At 39.9% G+C, this 25,980-nt stretch overlaps 1 pseudogene; it reads right to left on the bottom strand.

The window, feature by feature from the left end:
• Window positions 1-11,075: 11,075 nt before the first annotated feature.
• LOC140856896 (uncharacterized) lies at window positions 11,076-12,238 on the bottom strand (annotated as a pseudogene).
• Between the last annotated feature and the right edge of the window lie 13,742 nt (window positions 12,239-25,980).

Below are 25,980 nucleotides of genomic sequence, written 5' to 3'. Positions count from 1 at the left end.
GATCTGCTGCTCCAAGGGCGTGCATTCAACCCGCCGCAGACGATGGCCTGTGATTGGAACACCGAGGTAGGTCAGCATCCCTAATTGTTCCCAAATCCCTAGGATCTCCCTGATCGCCGTTCTAACCTGGGGCTTCATCCTCGAGCTGAAAATGATCACAAAATTCTGAATATTGACCAATTGCCCCGATGTCCGATAGTAGAACCGATAATAGAGGCAAAGTGCTCCACATTTCGAATCGAGGCACGTCCGATGAGGAGGCAGTCATTTGCAAAGAGAATGTGCGAGAGCGACTGGACACCAGGGGCAAGCCAATATGGCCCCAGGCCTTGTCCTTGAACCACTACTTTCAACGTCTTGGATAATGCATCAGCGCATAAAATGAATAGATAGGGAGAGAAAGGACAACCTTAGCAAAGGCCCACAAAAGAAAGAAAGAACTTCATCAGGGTGCCATTGACGAGGATAGCGAAGTTCGGGCTCTTGACGTAGTCCATGATCTAATCAATCCATCCCTCCTCGAAACCCAATTTTTGAAGCATCCGTCGGAGGAATGCCCAACTCATCCGATTATATGCTCGCTTCATATTCAGTTTGATTGCCATAAGGCTGCAACGACAGGGAGCTCTCTGGAGGTCATGTATGAACTTCTGGACAAGCAAAACATGTCGGTGATAGGCCGACCTCTGACAAAAATATTCTGTTTTGAACTAATCAGATGAGACATCAGCGGCTTCAGCCGTCCTACCAGAATCCTCGCATATTCGGTATCTTTTACATCAAGTACTATCCAGAGAAAGTGGGGTGGTGATAATTGATCTTGTAGGAACAGTAGATCCCATATGTCCACATGAATATTGCTTACATATAATAATTACTTTGTTCAATGTATAGAAAATGTTCTTCCACCAAAAAAATATATATAAAGAGAATGTTAGTAGTACTATCATCTCATACTGCATGCACAGAGAATTTGGAGTCAATTCTTCCCGTCAGCTTTTTTGGCTGGTACCGGCATCCAGAGAAACACAAATGCTCAAACATGATGCCGTGGGAGTTATTTTGGGCATTCTACAACTTAGGTGGGAGACCATGGAAGATTAATTGAGCTTTGCTATACCTCTCAGCATAAATGAAAGAGAGCGTCCGTTTTAGAAATACAAGAAATTTTCGGACAGGCTTTTTCTAGTGCGAACATTAGGAACCCCGAATCCCAGCCCAAAACAAAAGACTGGATAGCTGGGCTTGGGCTTGATATACCTGAGCAAGCTATGGAGGTTGGGCCAGAGAGAGGGAAAAGGCAGATCCAGGCCTACTCCAGTTTCTGTATGTCAAACCATCCGAGCAATATGCGAAGCATTTTAAAGTTGGTGAGAACTAAACAGTAACAAGTAGTCGGACTGACTTTGACTAGCCTACAATCCAAAAGTTTCCTCCAAGATTCTTGTCTGAAGATGTGATGACACCACCACGAGCTAAGTTAAGGTATAAAAATGGGGACTATTGTAGGAAGTGGTCCATATAACAGGTTCGACACAGCAACCGATTTAGCGGTAGAGTTGCATCATACACTTGGATTGGAAAACAGACTGATGGCTTGCACCAAATGCACAGTAGTTTTTAGGCGCTGTGCTGCATGTGTAGTTTTTCTAATCAAATGATCATAATTTGCTTTCATGAAAGTTCGCAATTATGCACTCAGACGTGCATCATCCCTCTGTTCTACAGACCCAAAGCCATTTCACGATATCTTCCCCAACAAATCATTCTAAGAAGCTCATGATCTGAGACCAGAGAGGATCTCTCTATATTCTCCTTTTTCTGTTGGGCTTAATCACTAAATTACATTGCGAATGCGAGGTTTGGCCTCAATCTTCTTTGAATCCCCAACTTTTAAAAGTTGTGGTGTTACACCTAACCTTGTAAAAACATTTCAAATGAGCTATTACCGTTGCTTCAATGTTGCTAAATCAAACAAAACTACATAATTGGCATGTATTTTATGATGTGGTAAGCCGGTGTCAATTACGGGTCCAAAACGTAGCAAAAAGAGACAATGAAGAGGAAAACAAGAGATCTTGGAGAGAACAAAGCTCGTATAGAAGGAGAAACAACAAATGTGTGTGTGCGCACATGCACATGTATGTGTGCATGAGAGAGAGAGAGAGTTGATCTGATTTATGAAAATAGAAATTTCAAATGTTATCATCTCCATTTATTTTCGTGAGGATAACATATCATCGAAGATTTCATGAATAGAGACCGATCCAAAGAGGAGGTTCTTAGGTATAAGAGCCATAGAGTGGGTTAGTTGCTTTTATTTTTTTCTTTCTTCTCTCCGGAGGAGAGGCCCATCTATTTCTTCTTCATCCTTCATTTGATGCATAGAAAAATAGAGTGAAGAATGCTATGTGTGGTATCAGAGAAATTTCTACAACTTATTAAAGAGCCCAGACAATAAAGACTTTGTAGAGTATAGGTTTCTAATGTTATATACTAGCAAGGTTATATGCTGTCTTCTTCAATGTTAATTGGTTATATAAACAAATGTAGTATATGAATAACTATATATTCATTTGCTTGTGGAAAACTTATATAGGATCTCACATATCCCTGAATGAGAACCTTGATGGCTTGGATAGCGGTGATCTCTAGTACTTTCAAAAGCATTGAACTGCTCACCATAACGTTGCTTGTTGCTGGGATTGGTAAATATAGATTTGCACACCTAATATATATATATATATATATATATATATATATATATATATATATATATATATATATATATAAAAGTAGAAACTGGGAGAAAGAAGATTAATAATTTAATTAAGCTGTCCACTAAGCAGCCAAATATCACCTACAAATGCCATCTGCATCAAAATAAATTTTCAACATGAAAATAAAAAAGAGTACATAAAAAGCATTATATTCTTAAAGTATTGAAAGAATTTTAAAGGTATTAATAGAAAACAAAGAGAGAATAGACAGTATTATATTGTTAAAGGATTGAATTGAAGTCCACTTATGTAAATTAAATTCTATAATTAAAGTATTATGTTATTGTACTGTCGAAAATATGGATTGATATCAAGAATTTGGATGGACGTTATTTTGCCATGATTAACCACTTCAAATTTCATGAATTTATTATATACAATGATTGGATATTATTTGGAAGAAATTTTTGATTATTGATGATATATAATACTTATTAATATAAATTTTAAAATTATTTTTATTTAGTTATTAATAAAATAAATAAATAATTTTAAAAAATAATAAATTATGTGATTTAGAATCCGTACGCAACAGGCTCAAAATTAGTGAAGGCATAATTAAGTGGCATTGAGTTTAGCTTCACTTTTAGGCCCCATTTGTATTATGTGTTGAGCATGGCATTTTCAATGCTTTTCATGCATCTGGGAAGTTCATGATTTTAGATAAGCTCTAGTCCATGGAGCTTGGTTAAAGATTTGATTTGATTGCAAGAATCCTATCTGATAGGCAACATCTTTTAATATTTGAGCATGCAAGATGTTGATTCATGAATAGTTTGGCTATTAATTAAGCAATGGCTGGGTTAGAGCAGACTAGAAATAGCTGATCCATGAGCATTCAATAAAAATTAGTGTACTCTACACAAAGTAGAGTTCATTGCAAATGCTTCCTTTCAAGGTTATCTAACAATAGAATGATGACAAAACTAGGAATAACTTCAAAAGTCGTCAGCTTAGAAGTTAAGCAAAAATTGCCTGGGTAATAGAAAGATGATAGAATATCTCCATGGATGGCTTGAAGAGTGTGTGTGTGTATATATATAGAATATCTCCATGGATGGCTTGAAGAGTGTGTGTGTGTATATATATATATATATATATTGTTGTAGATCTGTATCTAGGTCTCGGCCTAAACAATCTCGTCATCGTTGAGTAAGTTATAGCTAAGCTACAGGAGATGGCATTTGTTGGATTAGACAAACACGATGATCGCCTAGTATAATTCATTGGATTAGCGGCAGATCTTATTCCTCAGTCTGATCTTTTTTTTATCTCGACCGACGATCTACTTCAAGTCGATCAACTTCAGATAGCAAGATCCTACGTTCCTTGGCTTTGGCAACCTATTAGGTCGGCTATTGTCGAGAAAGATCTACTATCGACTATTGCCTAGGAAGACCTACTAGGTCAATCCTTGCTGAACTATTACATCCGTCTACATGTTCTTCTTCTCCAAATCTGAAAAGTTTAGATAAGATAGAACTCTTTTGTGATCGAATCTCTCATAAAAAAGAAACTCTTCCTCTAAATCTATCCGTCCAATAAATCTGAAAATCACCTGGACTCTGAGTCGAATACATCTCAAACTCCTCTCTTATAAATTAAACGCTTCAAGATCCTCCAAAGGTACGTAATCAATCGACTCCTAACTCTCTCCTCTCATTGTTCTCCATCTCCTAATTTGAGCATCGGAGGGTCTACACCGGAGCCAACCCCTCGGTGTAGACTTATTTTGTAGGTATTCGGGTGAAGTTTCAACCGTAGATCTACATCAGCCACGATTACTTCGGCATCCGACCTTAGGTGGAGAGATCGACAGTAACATTTGACACTAGAAGAAGGGGTCTCTTCGATTAGTTTCGAAGTTCTATTTCGAGACTAGTCCTGAGGTTCTATTTCGAGAGAAGAGAGCTCACTACTAGAAAATCTTCAGATGAAGACTCTTTTACCTCATCCTCAGATGAAGACACCTCTACTTCATCCCCAGATGAAGATACCTTCACCTCATCCCCAGATGAGGACTCCTCCACCTAATCTCCAGTTGAGAACTCTTCCATCTCATCTCTAGTGGAAGACTCCTCCATCTCATCTTCTACTCGAGATCCCTTCATCGTACTTTTTTTCAGAGAGATAAAGTTCGACCTCACTGGCTTGGATTTTGACAACAACAAATGGAGCTAGAAGGAGGGCCCCCAATCTTTACTTGGAGCTTATTTTGAGAGAAAGGGTTTCATTATAAGGCCACAAAAATGAGCTTCAAACGCCTTCTGCCCCTAAAAAGGTCCATAGGCTCATGAGCGCATAAAATTGAGGCCAAGGTAAATCAAAACCGAGGTCGAGATAAAACCTAAAACTGAGGCCGAGGTAAATCAAAACTGAGGCTGAGGTAAAATCTAAGATCGAGATTGAGGTGAAAATCAAGATTAAGCGAAGGTGAAACCCAAGGCCAAGGCCGAGGTAGAGATCAAGATCGAGGCCGACTTATCAATTCAAAGGCCGAGGTAAATCAAAATTGAGGCTGAGGTAAAATCTAAGATTGAGACCGAGTTGAAAATTAAAATTAAGCGAAGGTGAAACCCAGGGCCAAGGCCGAGGTAGAGATCAAGACCAAGGCCGACCTATCAATTCATAGGCTGAGGTGAAGATCAAGATTGAGTGAAGGTGAAATCCAGGGTCAAGATCGAGGTAGAGATCAAGACCGAGGCCGACCTATCAATTCAAAGGTCGAGGTAAAAATCAAAATTGAACTGAGGTGAAACCTAAGGCCAAGGCCGAGGTGAAAATTAAGACAGATCTGAGATGGAAGTCGAGCTACCAAAGACTGAGCTACAGAAGGTCGATCTCTTCAAAATCAAGCTTTCAAAAAATCGGGCTCTCAAAGATCGAGCTTCGAAAAGGTCGAGCTTTCCAAAAATCTAGCTTTCGAAGGTCGAAGTAAGAAGATTAACTTGAGAATGCCAATATGAGAGAGCCGATTAAGAGGCAAATTAATTAAAACAGGATAATACGACTCTAATCACCTATTGTTCTCTTTATTATTATTTCGAAGCTCGACCTAACATAGAAAATGGAGGGCCTAGCCAGAGTCGATCTGGTGAGTTCTTTCATTCTTTATACGCATATCTGCAATACAAATCTCCAAAATACACGATTCTCGACTATAGCCGAGGAGTGGAACGTGTTTTCCATATGGTTCTCCAAACATGTGCTTCTCGGCTACAACTGAGGAGCGAAATGTGTTCTCCATCAACTCTCCAAAACACACGATCCTTGGCTACCGTCGAGGAGTAGAACGTGTTCTCCATGCGGCTCTCCAAAATACACAATCTTCAACTATGACTGAAGAACAGAACGTGTTCTCCATCAACGCAAATATGCGGTCCTCGGCTACGGTCGAGGAATGGAACATATTCTTCATCAACACAACATGCAGTCTTTGGCTACGATCGAAGAACGCAATGTGTTCACCATCAACTTAAATAGACAATCCTCGGCTATGATCGAGGAACGAAATATATTTTTCAACTTAAAATGATTTTTACTCATGATCGAGAGAATCGCCTACAACTAACATGTGCTATCTCGAAGAACTTAATAAAGATCGGTAATTGATCTCAACAATTGGCTAGGTAAAGAAAATATTTTTATTGAAAGAAAAAAAATTTTTACAAGTAAAGATTGGCCCGTTACAAAATATCTCGGTGACAATTGAGGTTGCAACATGGAACCGATCAAAGAAGCTCGGACTTGCCCGAACTGGAATATAAAAAATAAAAGTGAAAGCAAAAAGCTTTAGGCCTAGGGGGCAGGTGGATGTTCAACTTCAGCTTGGTTGGAAAGAATGATAATAGCCGGAAGTGGAGCTGAAATCAATTCTTCGACTCTCCTATCCTTCCGCTGCAGATTGAAGAGATCTTCAATCTGCAAACCTTCATCTCTGCCCTCATCGACCTCCTCCTCATCGTTCGACTCCAATAGGCTAAGGTCGAAATTCAGAGCTATCTTCTTGACTTTCTCTTTAAGGTCGGCAATACCTTGCACGTACGAGACCACTCCGAAGTCTGCTTTGATGTTACAGAACTTGGCCGAAGATTTGAAGGCCTCAACCGCGGCGACCTTGGCTACTTCGGCTCATCCTCGTACTTTTTTTCTCGGCTGATAGCCGAGCTTCAGATTCGACCCGAGCTTTAGAAAGCTCGGATTCCAGTCGCTTCATTTCCTCCTCCAGCGACTTAGCCTTTTCTTCGGCCTTAAGTTTTGCCAGTTGGGTGTCATCCGTCCTTCTGCTAGCCTAGCCAGCCTTTTCCTCGACCTTCCTTGAGATGTGCCGAGCTTCATGCATCACCTCAGTATAGTAGTCTACATGACGGGCGAGCTAAAAAAATTTTTTTAGTATCAAATATCGAGATCGATAATGGCCAAGCAACATGGAAAAATCATTGCTTACCCGAAGTATAAAGTCGTATACATCATGCATACACAATGCACCGCCTTCAGCATTGAAGGCTTTGACATCAGTCAGTAGGAGGATCGACTGGATCAAGGATCGGGCAACTCAAAAATTGTTTATGCCCATCCTGGTGTCTTGAGCCTCGATGCCTAAAGAAGCTTCCACCGGAGCATAAGACCCAATCTGTGCATCGAACGGTCGCACAAACATCTTCATGAAAATTCGGGGCCTGCCCGAACTCCTCTGTGATGAAGATGCAAAAGGTCGGGCGGCAAGCTCCCCTAGAATAGCTGATTGTAGCGGCACCACTATCCTCGCTAGTGCCGATGACTCCCTCCTCGGAGTTTCGCTCAGTCTCAAGGAGCCCCTAGCAATGGGTTGAGCAAGAACGGCCTTGGTGCGGCCGCACTTTGGAGCTAGGGCCGCGCTTGTCTTCTTTCTCTTCATTACTTGACGAAGAGCCTCAGTGTCCTTGGGGTCCATTTCTACATGACATACGAAGTCAGTAAAAAATACAAAAAATGACAAGCTAAAAAATATTATGAAAAGCAACTCACTCTTTGGATCGGTTAGGCTTAACCCGATCCTGAACAAAGTGTCCTCGATAAAAAACTTAGCTAGTGAAGGGAGAGTCTAACTGAAGATCCGCTTTAACACCTCGACGTCAGACAAAACTGGAGCCCTAACCGCCGACCTATAGGGTCTACCCCATGACATGTAGAAGTCCCAGTGTTGCTCGATCAAGATGAAGAAAAAATGCTCCTTCCAGTTGTGAACTGAGGAAGGAGCATATTGAAAGAGACGATGTCCCCATCGAGGAGAAATATACCACCATCCGTTCTCTGTGGGATGTTCTTTTAATGTGAAGGAGGCCCGAAGAAGACGGGAGGTCGGCTTGACCCTAAGGAGAAGGCAATGAGTGAAGAAGCCTATGATCTGGTGCCACGAGTTCGGTGCGACACCACAGAAACTTATTTTATATAATTTAAGAAATTTCACTATGCGATAGTGGAAGGGCAACCAAACTCCGGCCTTCAGAACTTCCTCATGTAGACCAACCCGACCTGGATGAGGAAAAGCTATTCTTTCGCCCAGAACGGCCATCTCGAATTTATACTCAAAAAGAAATTTGGTATTTTAATCTAAGGACTTCTAAGTCCTCAGAGGTAAGGACAGAATCTACCCTATATGGACCGAAGTCCGGAACCTCAGGTCTTCCCGAAGAATAAGCTATGTCGGATTCAGATCTATATTTTTAATATTATCTCCCGAGCTTAATGTCTCGGAGGTAACACTCCTAACGTCATCGTCCAAGCTTAATGCCTCAAAGCTCGCACTCCTAAAGCCGTCACCTGTGCTTCAGGTGTCGATAGAAAAGCTAGAGTCACTCATAGCTGAAAAAAAGAGGACTGACCTAAAAGTGAAGTGGCCGAGCAAATAGGGGATGAGGAACAAAGGAAGACTAACTAGCTCGGCTTTACTTGAGCAGGTTTGTAGAATCACCAAAGTGCCAGAGTTATCCCTTTTGAATAGTAGAAGCAGTAAAAAGGAAGTTACCATGGTTCTATTTATAGAACCCCAGAACAGCTCCGATCTACTGACAATTTACCTCCTCTAACTGATATTCGATAAGTGTCGCCTGATGATTGGTCGAAGTAGGGCTTCCACGGATCTGAGAAATCGATGCTCCAGATTCAAAGATGGTTTGCCTCAATCATTCAATTCTTGACGTGCATCCTTAATGAACAGTGATCCTCTCAGCCTCAATCTCGAATTCAATACTCTCTTCGATCGATCTATTTGTAGCTCAATCTTAAGAGTGGGAGGCATCTATTGTAGATCTGTACCTTAACCTTCGTCTAAACAATCTCATCACCATCAAGTAAGTTATAGTTAAGCTACAGGAGATGACATTTGCTGGATTGGATAGATACAGTGATCGCCTAGTATAATTCATTGGATTAGCAGTAGATCTTTTCCTTAGTCTGATCCTTTTTTGCCTCGACGGATGACCTACTTCAAGCCGATCAACTTCAAATAGCAAGATCCTACATTCCTCGGCTTTGGCAACCTACTAGGTCGGTTGTTGCCGAGAAAAGACCTATTAGGGTCGATCCTTATTGAACTATTACATCTATCTACAGGTTCTTTTTTTTTCAAATCTGGAAAGTCTATATAAAGTAGAACTCCTTTGTGATCGAATCTCTCGTAAAAAGAAAACTCCTCCTCAAAATCTATCTGTCCAACAAATCCGAAAATCATCCGCATTTCGAGTTGAATATGTCTCAAACTCCTCTTCTATAAATTAAAGGCTCCAGAACCCTCCAACGATACACAATCAATTGACTTCTAACTCTTTTCTCTCATCGTTTTTTATTTTGACTTTAGTGTTGGAGAGTTTACACCCGAACCAACTCTCTGGTATGGACTTATTTTGTAGGTGTTCGAATGAAGTTTCAACTGTGGATCTGCATCAGCCATGACTATTTTGACATCCGATCTTAGATGGAGAGAACAACAGCAACACGCGCGTGTGCGCGTACACACATACACACACACATATATAATATTATAAACAAAAAGCTTTAAAACTAAGCTATCATTAAGAACTCGTTAATTGTTGATAATTTTTTCGGAGCATGGTATTAGAGTGATTCAAGTGATTCATGACATTGGAGCTTAGGAGCATGTATAGAGTGATTCAAGTATTCATGAATTGGGAGCTTAGCAATCTAGTCATTGGTGTACCAAGCATGATGTTGGGTCCGACAAAAGCATCATCCTTATCAGAGTTGTTGGTAAGGGTCCACAAGTCTAGTTTCTAAAAGGTAACCGTGCTCTGTGTTATTGTTATCCTCGTCTAAAAGTCTTTATAGGTTAAAGCTCATACGGCTGGAAATAGATCAGATGCAAATAAGAGAGTAATATATCTATATCTATATTTAATTTATTTAATAAATAAAAATATTTATATGAATAATCATATATAAAAATTTATATTTAAATTTGATTGAAATAAATATAGATATAAATTAAATATCAAAATTATGAATATAAATATAAATATAAACTGAATGATTAAATTTTATGATCATAAAATTAAAAATATTACTAGATGAATAATAAATCAAATTAATAGTATATTAATATAATCATTTATTCTTTTAAAAATTCATGAAGTTATATAAAATTAAATAAAATTACAAATAGAATCAAATATTTGATACGAAATAGATAATATCTATCAATATTCATATCTATTTTTTTAATAAATATGAATACAAACACAGATGTTAATTAGATACTTAAATTTTTATTATATCTGAATAAATTTGGATACAAAAATAGATCAAAATAAATATTATCTGATTATTTTCACCTCTAAAAGTTCACCATATGGATGGGCAGCAAGAAACAATGCTTCCCTATCTGGAAGCTCCATACTCTCTAAATCTCTTATTTTTATTTTGACTAGGGCATCTTGATCTGTAACCGATATCTTCTTGTCATGTCATAAGATACATATTATATGTACAATTTTATTTAATTTAACAGTATCAAAGTAATGATAATAGCTTATTTGAGATGTTTTTATAAGATTAGAAGTACCATTGCAATTTTTAAAAGATTGAAAATTTTAAATAATTTTAAAATCAAATCTTAAAATTAATTTATAATTAAATATTTTTAATTATCAAAAAAAAATTATCATGTATCTTCTTAGCTTCTGTAAAATAAATAAATAAATAAATAAAAACATTCAGATTGAAAAATGATCTTCTAATCTATGATGTTGAGAGTTCAAACTCAATGGCAAGTCATCAATAATTTAACCCCAAGACAAATCGTAAAATGGGTATATATAAAGCTACCATTACACCATAATCTGTCTGATAAAGGCCAGGACCTGTTTTAGATAAACAAATCCTTCACACGACTGGTCTCAAGAAAAAACCACTCTTAACATTCCTGCAGCTATTTTCAGAGAACAGAATAATTTCACCGCTGATTGTAGAAGAAGAACAAAAAGTGGACGAAGCATGTACGTATACACAAACAGCCATCATGATTAAGCTAGTTAGCGTACAAAATTGTGAAAAAAACTTTTTAAAAATGCCTTGGCGAGTGGCGACTCATCTGAATAAAATTTTTTAAAAGAAAAAAGGGCTCCGAATTAAGCTTTTTCTCTAAACCCTTCCGAGAAGCCGTGGAGACCAACAGCCCCACCCCCAAACACACCACCCAAATCCCCAAATCCACCGCCACCTCACCCCTTCCATCTCTAACCATCCCCACCCTTCATTCCCTCGCCCTCCTCCGACTCCCCACCGTCCGATCCCACCACCTCCCACCCCTCCATTTCTTCACAATCAAAGCAATCCCAGCCGTCCATTTCCTCTGGAATCTGCTCCAGCTTCGAACAAAACCCCCTCCGCTTCTTCCTCCTCCTCCTCCTCTCCCCCGCCGCCGGCGACCCCATCTCCACCTTCTCCCTCATTATCACCCCTTTCTCCCCGGCCACCCACACCTCCGCTGCCGCCACCCCCATCTCCGCTCCGTGGCCAGCGGCACTCCATTCTCCAACACCCGACGCCGCCGACACGCTGGAACACCCCTTTTAGAGCCTTCTGCGCCCCGATATACACCTCGAACCGCAGCCCCTTCCGGCCCGCACCCGGTCGTGCTCGCGTACACCACCTCTTCCGCCTGCTCCCCGGACCGCACCCGGTGCAGCGCCACGATCGCCGTCGCGTCCGCCGGATCCTGTCATCATTGACCTCGATCAAATCCTCACTGATCCTCGGAATGTAGACCAGCGTCAGCGTTTGAGGCAGCGCTGTACGGTGGCCAAAGGCGGCGGCGGTGAGGAGAGGCGGAGGTAGAAAGCTCGGATCTTGAGCGGTCGCGCTCCTTCGGATAGGGAGAGATCGGCGAACTCAGTGGTCGAATGGCACATCGTTCGTTTGTTTTTTTTTCCTTTCCCTCTCGGTAGACGTAGTGTTCAGGAGAGGTACAGGGACGATGGTTTATTAGAGGAGGGGAGGCGGTTTAGGAAGGCAAAAACTGGGGCTTGGAGAAAAAGACGATATATTATTAGAAAGGGCCCACGGATTGCCCACGGATTTCCTTTTTCCGGCTAATTCCCATCGGAAACGAGGGACGAAGGCGTGCGCCAGCACACGGTTTCGTGCGGACGTCTGGAGGGATTGACACGAGTCATGGATGGAACGGACGGCGGTAGGGTATTGGAAGTAGCGTAGCCGGTGATTAGTCGGCGTCAGACGGGACTCGGGTTGGCGTCGTCTGGGTTCGGGCTTGAGACGGTGAACCTTGGCTGCAGATGGATCCCCGTGGTGAGGCGTCTCTAGGGGTGAGCGTGATCCTATTTAGACTGATTCATGTCCGAATCTAAATCGAATTAATCTTAAATAATTTGATATTTTTAAAAATCAAATCAATAAAAAATTAAAATTAAATAAATTAATATAATTTAAATAATTTAATTTATTAATTTATATTATTATTATTATTTTATAAATTACGAAGATTTATTTTTTTTCACATAAAAGTATCATCAAAAAAATTTATCAAGTAAAATAATTTAAATTGATATAAGATATTACCACTCAATAAAATAAAATTTTTAAACAAATACCATCGTTAAGGATTAAAATAAAGATCTCCAACACGTTATAAAAAAATAAATAATATAATAAGTTACTTGATGTTTATGACTAATCAATATAAAATCAAATTGATAAACAACATCATAAATTTTAAATTATTTTTTAATATATTAATATTTAAATATAAATAATATCCTAATCAAAATGATGTTATTTTATTAAAATCGGTTTTTAGATTGATTTGATTTGAGAATGATTTTATTTATTGATAAATCTAAATCAATCTAATTTTATTTTTTATATATCAAAAATTAATAAAATTAAATTAAATAAAATTTTAAATCTAATCAAATGTACGATTTGAATCGGTTTTATCGGTTTGATCGATTCAGATTCAGTTTTTACTCACCCCTGGATCTCTCGCGGTGGTATGTTATTTTTTTTTTTTTCCTTCTTTTTGTAACATTATGTTGGTTTTCATTAGATGGTCCTGTAGTGAAAATTTAATGCAGGGGACAAAATGATAATTTTAAAATTTTTTCAAAATTATATTTACAGCGAAATTATTAATTAATCTTATTAATTAATACTAATTAACCCTACACTAGGATCTACATATGATACAACAGCATGCATTTAAATTTGAAATTCAAATTTGAATCAGTAAACCTTTTACAGTACTGTGTTCAGAACACATCACCTTTTGCGGGTAGTCGATCACCAATCTAATCATCGTCGGGGGGCTCTGATCGTCACGTCGCAGCCACACAAATGTCTGGTCCTCTGCGGATCGTCCACATGAAGCTCCCGTCTGATCAGCTCCTCACGAATGCTAGTTCGTGATTTCACCCTTTTGATGGCAGATGTTGATCGAACTCCTTCGATCAATGTGTGCCGACTCTTCGGATGCTCCGATCATTTGCACGGTTGCTTGAGAGGCTGATGGATCTCTCCCTGAAATTTGGTGGACTCACGACACTCGTGGCACACCAATCTCACTTCCCAAACCCTAGGTAGAAACCCTAGGGTACACACTAGAAACCCTGCGCTCAATTTTCTTTCTTTTCTTTCTTTTTCTCTCGGAAGGTTTTGGACCTTCACCTTGCGCCACAAACTTTCCTCACGCCCCAAAGTTTCTCTCCTAAAATTTCTACGCACGTCCCACCTTTCTCCTCTTTTTAAAACAACGTCGAACGTGTCTTATCCGCGTGAGAGGATAAAGATAAGTGGTTGCATATTTGAATTCAAATCAAATTTGAATTCAAATGCAAAACCAACTCATCCCTATCCACTTGTGCGGGAGAAGAGAAGGGGCGTGAGTTGATTTGGCATGGAGAGTTTACACGAGAAACATTTTCTCGTGTAAAATATGGGGCGCACAAGATAAGACCATGGCGCATGGATTAGTTGGTTGCTCATTCAAATTCAAACTTTCTTTTGAATTTGAATGGCCAACCAACTTATTTTTATCCAGATATTTGGCCACAAGGGTGGGCGTGGGATGGCTTCTGCGTGAAGAAAATTCACGAGAAGTTGCTTCTCGTGAATTTAAATATGCACAGAAGAAGTGAGGTGGCGCAGGGAGAAAAGTTAAGGTAGTTTGAACCTAATTGAGCCAACCTAATCTAAATAGGTTAAGCACAATTAGAATAAATTAAATCCAACTTAATTAGGCTTAATTAGGCTCAATAAAATCCTAATCAAATCAGGAATTAACTAAACCTAACCCCTGATCAAATCAGGGACTAAACCACCTTAGCGATTAGGTCAACATTTAACCTAATCGGGTCAATCCAAACTGAATCCAATTCAATTGGACTTGATCCAAAAATAATTACTCAATCAAATTGAGTTAATTAGTGATCAAATCACTAATTAAACCTCTCATAAATATTGAGTCCAAATCCGATGGGCAATCAGGCAATCAGAGACCATCGATATGAAACCCTGATCAAAGAGTTCAAATTTCAAATTCAAAATTTAAAATTCAAAATTTTGACCCCGGTACCCAAAATGTGTGGAACTCATGATCAGAGAATCCTAATTCTCAATCATAGAGTTCCAGACACATAAGACTCATAATCAGCCATTTGATCAGAAAGGAACCACTAATGTGTGTGACCCCGCAGGTTCGAACCTAAGCCGGTAGCACAGGAACCAATTCCTGTACTAATCGAAGTGACCATCTAGCATGGTACCCGATGACCGGATAGGTCGAATAATCGCAATCGCAATATTCAGAACCTACGTGAATATGGTTACCGTATAATTCATCCCTTTTGACCCCTGTGTTTAGGATGACTCCGGGTTAAACTGTCAACCCTGATGATATCATCCGAATCGTGCTCAACTCAATTAGTCCTGTGACTCCTCACTAGGACTACCCTGGCCAAGGTTTTGCTAAATTAAATACGACTGTACACAGCTCCTAAACTGGAGTGGTCAATCCCATCTTGACACACGCACCGACAAGTCAAGTACTTGACTACACCCAGCAGCCTTCCGTCATTGAATTAGAAATTCAGGTAGTCCAGTGCCTAAGTGCAGTGAGTTGCTTGCAAGTCACCGTGGCGGTCTCAGGTCGGAGGGACATTTATACCCATATCCCATCGGAGCAAATCTTGACAGCAGAAATAGCTTCGGAGTTGGTCACGTTCAGTGCAGATGTACCATTACATCTCATCTGTATGCCATACCAGTGTCTCCACACTCTTTGGTTATGAGGACAACCAACCCATATGGCAACCAATGACCTATGCTCGATAAACGTTGTCGTCCTTGGTAACAACGTATCATTTGGTCGCGAACATGTTTAAGGACTAAGCGACAAATCCTCCTTTGTCGAGTCTAAATAGTCCTAAGGACTTCATCACAACACAGGAGTTCATTAGAAGATAAAATATTTGTGATGAAAAAATATTAAAATAATTTTTATTTTATTTATAATTTATGTACTAATATAAAAGAAGTACAATCGTCAACAGACTGACGATTGATTTTGAGATACTATTCTCAACAGGTCCTACCTCACGTATATGGAGTTTGGATGGCGAATTTATGGGAATGCTGTCTCGGTGTGAACTGGTGATCCGGCTGCTTCTGCGTTCCGCATTGGGCCGTTTGTGGGTGGGTGAGGATTGACTTCGTTCGGCGCGGAGACCCTTGGCAATTGCAGCACGGGATTCTGATGTATATGGCGTGAGAAATCAAGTGATGCTGGTTTCATACTTCCACATACAGACAACACAGGTAGCACTAACGCGTGGTAAATAGTAAGTATTAAATAATAATGGTAATGCACTCAGCGCATGTTTATATTTATATATATCTATGTATGTATGTATTATATATGTGCATATGCAGAGATATATGCATATATATTAAATTGATTGTACATGAATTTTTAAAAAATTATTATATATAAAAAAATATTAATATCCATTTGCATAAATTTTTTTTGAAAAATAAGTTTTACTACAATACTCCAAAAAGTATTTTAATCCTTGCGCTGCTGTTTCATCTTCGACTGTTTGATTCAATATGGCCGGCTTAGATTAGATTAGGAATAACCAATTATAGCAGTTAGATATATGGCTAGTGCGATAAATATTTTAAACTTCAAATTCATTTTAATATTGAAATTGATCGCAAATCTAATAGTCATCTGGCGCTTTAGGGGCTTCTTTTCAACATGTTTCTCCCTCCTCAACCCAAAACTTAATCCTTGTGTTTGGCTTCCTCATGGTGTCACTATTTCTCATCATGCATTGCCATTGTCTATAGGTATGAGAGATAAAGATAGAGAGAGAGAGAGAGGGAGGAGGAGAAGAAAGAGATATCAAAAATAAAGTTCTAGGCGCACTGGCTATGGTGGAAGTGGAGGAGCGGTGCTTGATAATAGTAAGGATGCTACAGATGGGGAGGTGCTTGAGGGTGCAAAAAAGGGAGGACAAGGAGGATGCGGTCTTCCTCCTCCTTAGATCGTTAGGGCACCCTCTTGCAGGCCCTCCAACAATCGACCGCCAAATGTGACATATCCTCTATAGCTCTCCATCACCTTATCCACCTCATCTACGAGACACCATAAAATTGCTATCTACCTTGACTTCCTTACTAACTTTATCATTTATGACAATCTTGCCCCCGTCTAGATACATCTCTCACCCTCTTCGACTGTATCTCTACCTGATAGTATTGTGTTGCCACTACCTCTATCAATTGCTCTGACACCTCCTATGTAAGGAGATTATCACCTCCTCAGCCTCCACCTCTACTCTTTTATCCCCTCCCTCTCCAAGCCAAAGCCTCTTCCTCTCTGTTTGCCTCCTCTTGCTCCCGGAGGCGTAGGTGGTGGGCAGTGCAACGGCTTGCATCCACCATGAAGATGAATTTGGCAGAGCATAACTAAAATAACAAAAATATTCTATATCTTCAAAAAAATGAAAATAAGAAGGTTGGTGACAGTAATATATTAATAATTAAATATCTTAATTATCTTGATTTATTGAACAATCAAAATATATCCTCATTTTTTATAAAATAATATAAATGAGTACCATAGCAAATACCCTGAAAAAAATTATATTTATTTTATATTTTAAAAAGATAATTTGCATAACTTTTTAGAGAGTAATATAAAAGGGTAATAAAGTTATTTTATATTAAAAATATTTTATTTATTAAATTTGTCATTCTAAAATCTAACAAGATGATTACATTTGCAAAAACAGGAAGGCTTGAAGGATCTATATATAGAATTTATGAAGGGTAAATATGCAATAAGTCATATTTACAATGGTGTATATATGCTAAGAAAACTCTTTTATATCTTTTGGGTTAGGCCAGTCATGATTTTTTAATCATTGTCCGGCAATAATCTTTGTTATGCTAGGTGCCATGAATTATAATAGAATAGTAACTAAACAGCACCCGTCATTAATTTTATTAATGGATGCCAATAACGTGACTCAAAATTTTCTGTTACTATATTAAAAAGAATGTTGGGTCTTTTGAGTTTGTCAAATTTACTCATTCCTTGCATATCATTTGATTCATGAAAAAATATATTATATAACTATTGCGGTCAATCTTCTATTGCATCTGTCATCGGTGAAGAGCACCTGCAAAATAAAATTCATATTGACTGAAATTATGTACGATGGGATCCTTTGATGCTTAAAACAGTAGGAAATAGTCAAACAGAAAGTAAAAAATAAAAAGTGGTAGAGTATCAGCCCAAAAATATCCTATCCTTGCTGTTCGTTTACCTCTCTTTTATAAATAATCTGCTAGTAATTATTTGTAACGGTTAAGCATGTGGATCCCGCTTATTCCGATATTATGTGATCGTAGAATGGACGGTTAAGGCCCTCTGATGAATGATGTATATGACTATTATACGCTTTCTGCACTGACGGTTTCTGATATGCCGACTTTATATCAGTAGTCTGAATGCGTCGACTGTATGTCGGAGATTGTAGAAATCTGAATGACCATCGGTTGGTGACTCTGATATACCGATTGGTCATCGGTTATGAAGTTGGTTGTCGCTATAGTTGAATGATATTTATCAGAAAAATTGATCGAGAATTGCCGACTGTCGATCGGCTTACTAATTGATAGTTGCTTGTCTGTACCTATTAGGCTGATTGAAAGTTAGGTGATATGTTGTAATTGAGTCAGAACTCATCTTGCAATATAGCTTTGATGGTCCATCGTTCTAATCGATAGATAGTCGGTTGGCTGACTGTGAATTGGAGAAGCAGATTGAATTATCCCAACAGTTGTCCCCCACTCTCAAATCCAAGATAGCCTGGCATGTGAATTGACACGTGGCTTGACACGCTGGACAAAGAGAGTTGTCACGTGTTATCTCGAGTCCTGATTTAATGGGAGGCATTAATGGATCCTTCGAAAGATGAAAGATCTCCAGTTGTTTTGTCTTTTCGATGGTCGTACGATCATCATTGGGAGTGTCGATTCAAGAAGATGATCAGGCGGTCGGACGATTTGGTTGATTTGATTCTGATTTGTTGATTGCTGCCACGCATCCAGTTATTATTGGCTCTTAACTACTTATGCGGATAAATATGGCATGGCATGATCAGACGGTATGTGCGTCGAACCATTCGATCAATGGTCAGTTTTGATGTAGCCACATGTTAAAATTCAGGACAATCTTGATCTAAATAAATCTATCCCGACTGTTAACAGGTTCTATATATATAATGTTGCTTTCTTTTAGATTTTCTACTGCATTTTGAGAGTTCGAAAGTTCTTTTTGTAGATGCTGAGGTTCCTGTTGAGTTCCAAGTCGAGAGTCAGAATTTTCAGATCTTTCTTTAAACTTCAAGCTAGACTTCTCTTTCCTTTTTCCTTCTTTTGCTTTTTCGATTTTTCACTATTTTTGATGGCTAGTAGCAGTAGGAAGGGTAAGGCTAGGGTAGAGGATGATGGACCTTCAAGTAGAGCACCCATCCTTCAGCCTTCTCTAAGTCAATGACCGACTAGTTCGGTTGGTAACTCTCTTCCGAGTCCGGCATAGAGGTTTCCTCTCTGACTGAGTCCGCAGTCATTTATTTTCGGAAGCAGTACTGTATTTTGAAGCAGTTTTAGCTGTTTGTGCTGGGTCCAGATGGTCGGATGATTTTTTTCTCCTCCGGATCAGGTCACTTTTTATGTTGAGAACCTTCGGGTTGTGCTCCAATTTTCGATTTTGGAGTTCATTTGGAACATTCTTGATTATTATCGACTTTGCTTGGCCCAACTTATGCCGAATTCCATTCGGCTTCTCATTTCTTTTACTTTATTGTATCATATGATCCTGATAGAACCTAAACCTTTCCTTTTTTCGTGCTTTCTTTGTTCTTTGCCCTCATCCAAAGGCTGAAGGCTGGTGGTTCTTAAGTCCGAGGAAGGATTTATCTTTCATTACCGATCTCCCATCCTCCATCCATGATTGGAAGACATAATTTTTTTTGTTTCCTTTTCTTCACCTTAGAATTTTTCTTCCACTTGGGAGAATCCGAGGACAAGCCCGAATGAACACAGTTAGGTTGATGAGATCGATCGAAAAGACTTCCTGTGACTGAAGGACATGGAAGTCCCTTCGCAACGGGAGCTGTTGACAGAGAAGTCTCTCTACGACGCCGAACTTAGTTCAGTGCTTGCCATAGGTATAAATATAGTTGACCTTTTATTTTCATCATTATTTTTTACTTGGCTTCGGATTTGTAACTAAGTCATTGTCTTTTATTTGCAGCTTTGCAACGTACAGCTCGACCGTCAGTGGATGAAGTTCGAGGGTTTGCCATCAAGAAGAGGTCTACTGCAAGTGTTGGTCCTCCCCAAGCTTTGAAGAAGGGTTGGATTGATATTCCTTCAGTAGTGGTGAGCCAGACCGACATTCCATCGATAGTCGTCAAGGAGGTTAGGGCTGAGCCAGTCATCACATTATCGGCCTAGATGGTGCTTCCACTAGTTGAAGTGCTTTCGACAGCTGAGGAGCCGAGTGATCATGGCAATGCCATAGTCATCGAAGCACCACCGGCCAAAATAACATCGGCTAGTGTAGAGTTGATAGAGTCTCAAAAAATTTCTACACCCGAACCAGGATCGGCCGAGATGGAACCGACACTATCCCAGGTACCTTCAATACCTGAATGGATGGCGGGATCAAGCGATCGACTGCCTACTAGAGAGTGAGGGAAAGCGCCAGCTACTTTGGTTGACGATGGATCGTCGACGGGCTTCATGGAGGTTTTCGACGTTTGGATTCCCGTTGGTGAGTTAGCTTTCGTGAACCCAAAGTTGGCCAAGTGACTCATTGAGATTGCGCTTCTTCCGACTAATAGGGAAAGCAGGAAGAGTCGGACGGTGTCCGAAATATTCTCGTCCTTTTACCCGATGATCCTCTGTGCAAGTCGGTATTTTACTTTTCAATTATCTTTTCTAACATATTTTTTTCTAACTACTTTCTCTTTCTTTTAGCTGGCACACAACATGTCGGTGCTGGAGAGCAGTTATCGAAAGATCGCAGACTTCCACCGAATGTGGAGCGATAAGGTTTCAGTCGTGAACGTCGAGAAGGCAGCTGCTATTGAACTCCTCTAGGTGGCAACTGAACGGGAGAAGGCAGTGGTTGAATGGGAGAAAGAGCTCTAAGAGGAAATCTCTCGTGTTAAGGTCGAGTTGGAGTCAACTAGAATCGAATTAGAGTCGGCCCAGTAGAATGTTAAGTCCCTGAAGTTCCGAATTGAGAGCAAGAAGCACTCGATCAACCAGATCCGGAGGGAACATGATGGCTACATCGATGAGCTGGAGAATGAACAGGGAAGGCATCGAGCCATCGAGGAGATGCTGGCACTGGCTGATGCAAAGTTGGCTTCCACCAAAAAAGAAGCGAAGTCGACCTAGGAAGTGCTCAGTTGTACACAGGAGCAGGTCATCGATGATTATAAAGTATTTGAGGATTTCAAGAATGAAATCCTTAGGGGTGGCAGCATATCTTATTGGGTCAATTATGAGGATGGGAGAGACGCGGTCGGAAAGCTTTATCCTGATCTAGATTTAAGCAACATAACCATCCTAGCTGGTGTGTTAGGAGAGAGCCAGTCGATGATACAACGGCCTCGATCGAAGAAGTCGCACCGACTGTGATAGAGTCGGCCCCAGCTGTAAAAAAAAGCTGCACCAGAGTCGGTCAGAATAGAATCGACTACTATCGAAGGCCATGAAATCGAAGCTGCGGTGGTTACCAACATAGTCGAAGAAGAAACTGACTGGTGATCGGTGTAGATATCTTTTTCTTTCTTTCTTGTAATCAGACGATAATCCAACTTACTTTTTGTAATCGAACTTTGGGTCTAATTTTGTAATCCTTTGCTCATGAATGAAAAGGTTAGTTTTTTAAGTGTTGAAAATTTTTTGTGTCGAACTCCTGGTATATTGCTTTTCATTGTAGATGACTTGTTGTCAATGCAGTCGAATGTTAATCGGATTGTCGATTATCAATTGGTGTGTTAAATATCGATCAGTAGTCATAGCAGAATAATTTATCTGGTAGCCGGATATCAACTGATTTAGCTTTTAGGCATAAATTTTTTTAAATATTTAATAGACGATGGTAAGCCGAATATCCTTCGATCGAGCGAAGTCGAGTCGGTATATTTTTTGATTTAGTCGAGATCAAATCAGCTTATTCTTCTGCTCAACCGTGGTTGAGTCGATATGTTGTTCCACTCAGCCATAGCTGAGTTAGTATATATAATTGTCCGACCAGAGTCGGTATGTAGAGTCATCTGATTGAGATTGGGTCGGCATATTTTAGTCGATTGGTTGTCAATCTGATGTCATAATTCAGTGTTCAAGAGGCCGAAGCGGTAGCAGCGATTAAAGTTGTTAATGAAATCAAGTGGTAGTCGCTGTAGTTTCTCTTTTTGTTATCGGACCTCAGTTTGACATTTGTAGCCTTCAGTTGACAATGAAAGAAATTTTATAGGGTACCCAAAAGAGACCAAAGGATATTATTTCTACCTTGCTGATGAGCAAAAGGTGTTTGTCAGCCTTAAGACAATCTTTTTAGAAAAAGAGTTCCTTAGTGAAGGAACTGTTGCCTCTAAAGTCGAACTTGACGAAGTTCGACAGATGGAAAAACTGACACATGTTACTAAACCTGAACCGGATTTGATTAGATCAGATTCGGAGCCCATTGATTATGCACCCTTAAGGCGGTCTGGTAGAATACCACATCAATCGGACAGATACTATGGTTTCTTGGTCCGGAATGGTGATCCTGTCGAACTTGATGAAAACGATGAGGATCCGATCACCTACATGGATGCAATGTAGAGACCTGACTCTGAGAAATGGCTAGAGGCCATGAAATCTGAAATGAAGTCCATGAAGGTCAACGATGTGTGGACATTGGTTGACCCACCCGAAGGAGTAAAACCCATAGGGTGTAAATGGGTCTTCATAAGGAAGAGGGGCGTAGACGGAAAGGTGGAGACCTATAAAGCCCGTCTGGTTGCCAAGGGTTATCATCAATGTTATGGTATAGACTATGACGAGACGTTTTCTCCTGTGGCAATACTCAAATCTATTCGGATTATGCTTGCGATAGCTGCCCATCTGGACTATGAAATCTGGCAGATGGATGTGAAGACAGCTTTTCTAAACGGAGAGCTGGACGAAGAGGTGTATATGATACAACCTGAAGGGTTCACATCCACAGATGAGTCTAAGGTGTGCAAGCTACAGAGGTCCATTTATGGACTTAAGCAGGCATCTCGGAGTTGGAACATACGTTTTGATAGGACGATCAAAACGTATGGCTTCGTTAAGAATGGTAAAGAGCCCTGCATTTATAAGTGAGCTAATGGTCCAGTAGTAGTATTTCTTGTATTGTATGTGGATGACATTCTCTTAATCGGGAATGATGTCCCTGCATTATAGGGAATAAAGATTTGGCTATCGTCACAGTTCTCCATGAAGGATCTGGGAGAAGCTTCCTACATCCTAGGGATGAGGATCTATAGGGATAGATCCAAAAAATTGCTTGGCTTATCCCAGTCCACGTACATTGATACTATGCTGAAAAGGTTCAGCATGAAAAATTTCAAGAAAGGCTATCTACCGATAGGCCATGGAATTTCTCTCTCGAAGAGGGATTGTCCGACAACACCTCAAGAGAGAGAGCGTATGGGTAGGATTCCATATGCTTCGGCAGTGGGATCTATCATGTACGTCATGACATGTACACGACCAGATGTGGCATACTCACTAGGGGTAGTGAGTAGATACCAATCTGATCCAGGAGAGAATCACTGGAAGGTTGTTAAAACCATCCTGAAGTATTTAAGAAATACTAAGGACCAGTGGCTTATATATGGTGAATCGGACTTGAGACTTATAGGGTTTACAGACTCTAGTTTTCAGTCTGAATGCGATGATAGCAAGAGTGTGTCAGAATTTATTTTTACCCTTTATGGTGGGGCTGTCCGCTGGAAGAGTTTCAAGCAGCACACTGTGGCTGATTCAGTATGCGAGGCAGAGTATATTGCTGCATCAGATGCTGCCAAAGAAGTGGTGTGGCTGAGAAAATTCATCACCGAGCTCGGAGTAGCACCCTCCTTTGTTGGTCCAGTTCTGCTCTACTGCGACAGCTCTGGAGCCATTGCTCAGGCGAAGGAACCAAAGGCACACCAGCGGACGAAGCATATTCTGCGCCGCTACCATCTCATCTGGGAGATCGTGGATCGAGGTGACGTCGACCTTCTGAAGATCGATGGGAAGGAGAACCTGGCCGACTCATTCACTAAAGTCATTGCGGTGAAGGAGTTCAACGACTACAAGTCGAAGATGGGTATTAGATACTGCACCGATAGGCTTTAGGCCAAGTGGGAGATTGTTGGGAATAGTGTCCCAAAGCCAATCGTCAGCCTGTTGACGGTTGTGCTCCTTTTTGTATTAGTACATGAATTATAAATAAATAAAAGTTATTTTGATATTTTTTCATCACAAATGTTTCATCTTCTAATGAACTCCTGTGTTGTGAAGTCCTTAGGACTATTTAGACTCGACAAAGGAGGATTTGTCGCTTAGTCCTTAAACATGTTCGCGACCAAATGATACGTTGTTACCAAGGACGACAATGTTTATCGAGCATAGGTCGTTGTGTGCCATATGGGTTGGTTGTCCTCATAACCAAAGAATGTGGAGACACTCCAATGGCATACAGGTGAGATATAATGGTACATCTGCACTGAACGTGACCAACTCTGGAGCTATTTCTGCTGTCAAGATTTGCTCCGATGGAATATGGGTATAAATGTCCCTCCGACCTGAGACCGCCACGGTGACTTGCAAGCAACTCACTGTACTTAGGCACTGGACTACCTGAATTTTTAATTCAGTGACGGAAGGCTGCTGGGTGTAGTCAAGTATTTGACTTGTCGGTGCGTGTGTCAAGATGGGATTGACCACTCCAGTTTAGGAGCTGTGTACAGTCGTATTTCAATTTAGCAAAATCTTGACTAGGGTAGTCTTAGTGAGGAGTCACAGGACTAATTGAGTTGAGCACGATTCGGATGATATCATCAGGGTTGACAGTTTAACCCTGAGTCGTCCTAAATACAGGGGTCAAAAGGGATGAATTATACGATAACCATATTCACGTAGGTTCTGAATGTTGCGATTGTGATTATTCGACCTATCCGATCATCGGGTACCATTGCTAGATGGTCACTTCGATTAGTACAGAAATTGATTCCTGTGCTACCGGCTTAGGTTCGAACCTGCGGGGTCACACACATTAGAGGTTCTTTTCTGATCTGATGGCTGATTATGAGTCTTATCTGTCTGAGACTTTATGATTGAGAATTAGGATTCTCTGATCATGAGTTCCACACATTTTGGGTATCGGGGTCAAAATTTTGAATTTTAAATTTTGAATTTGAAATTTGAATTCTTTGATCAGGATTTCATATCGATGGTCTCTGATGCCTGATTGTCCATCGGATTTGGACTCAATATTTATGAGAGGTTTAATTAGTGATTTGATCGTTAATTAACTCAATTTGATTGAGTAATTATTTTTGGATCAAGTCCAATTGAATTGGATTCAGTTTGGATTGACCCGATTAGGTTAAATGTTGACCTAATCGCTAAGGTAGTTTAGTTCCTGATTTGATCAGGGGTTAGGCTTAGTTAATTCTTGATTTAATTAGAATTTTATTGAGTCTAATTAAGCCTAATTATGTTGGGTTTAATCTATTCTAATTGTGCTTAACCTATTTAGATTAGGTTGGCTCAATTTGAATCAAACCATCTTGTTTTAAATTCCCTACGACACCCAACTTCCTTGCACCCATTTGAATTCACGAGAAGAAACTTCTCGTAAAATTTTTCTCATGCAAAACCCTTCCCCACGCCCTCATTTGTGTGCCATATGGATGGATAAAATAATTAGTTAGCCATTCAAATTCAAAGCATGTTTGAATTTGAATGGATAACTTATCACTTGCCCCTTCATCCTTATCCATTTTGTGCGCACAAAGAGCCACGCCCCTTCTCTTCTCATGCCCAAAAGGATAGGGATATGTTGGTTTTCATTTGAATTCAA

This window comes from Elaeis guineensis, chromosome 4, assembly GCF_000442705.2.
Source record: "Elaeis guineensis isolate ETL-2024a chromosome 4, EG11, whole genome shotgun sequence".
Taxonomy (NCBI): domain Eukaryota; kingdom Viridiplantae; phylum Streptophyta; class Magnoliopsida; order Arecales; family Arecaceae; genus Elaeis; species Elaeis guineensis.
The sequence above is the reverse complement of the archived record's forward strand: the minus strand, read 5'-3'. Positions and strand labels throughout refer to the sequence as shown.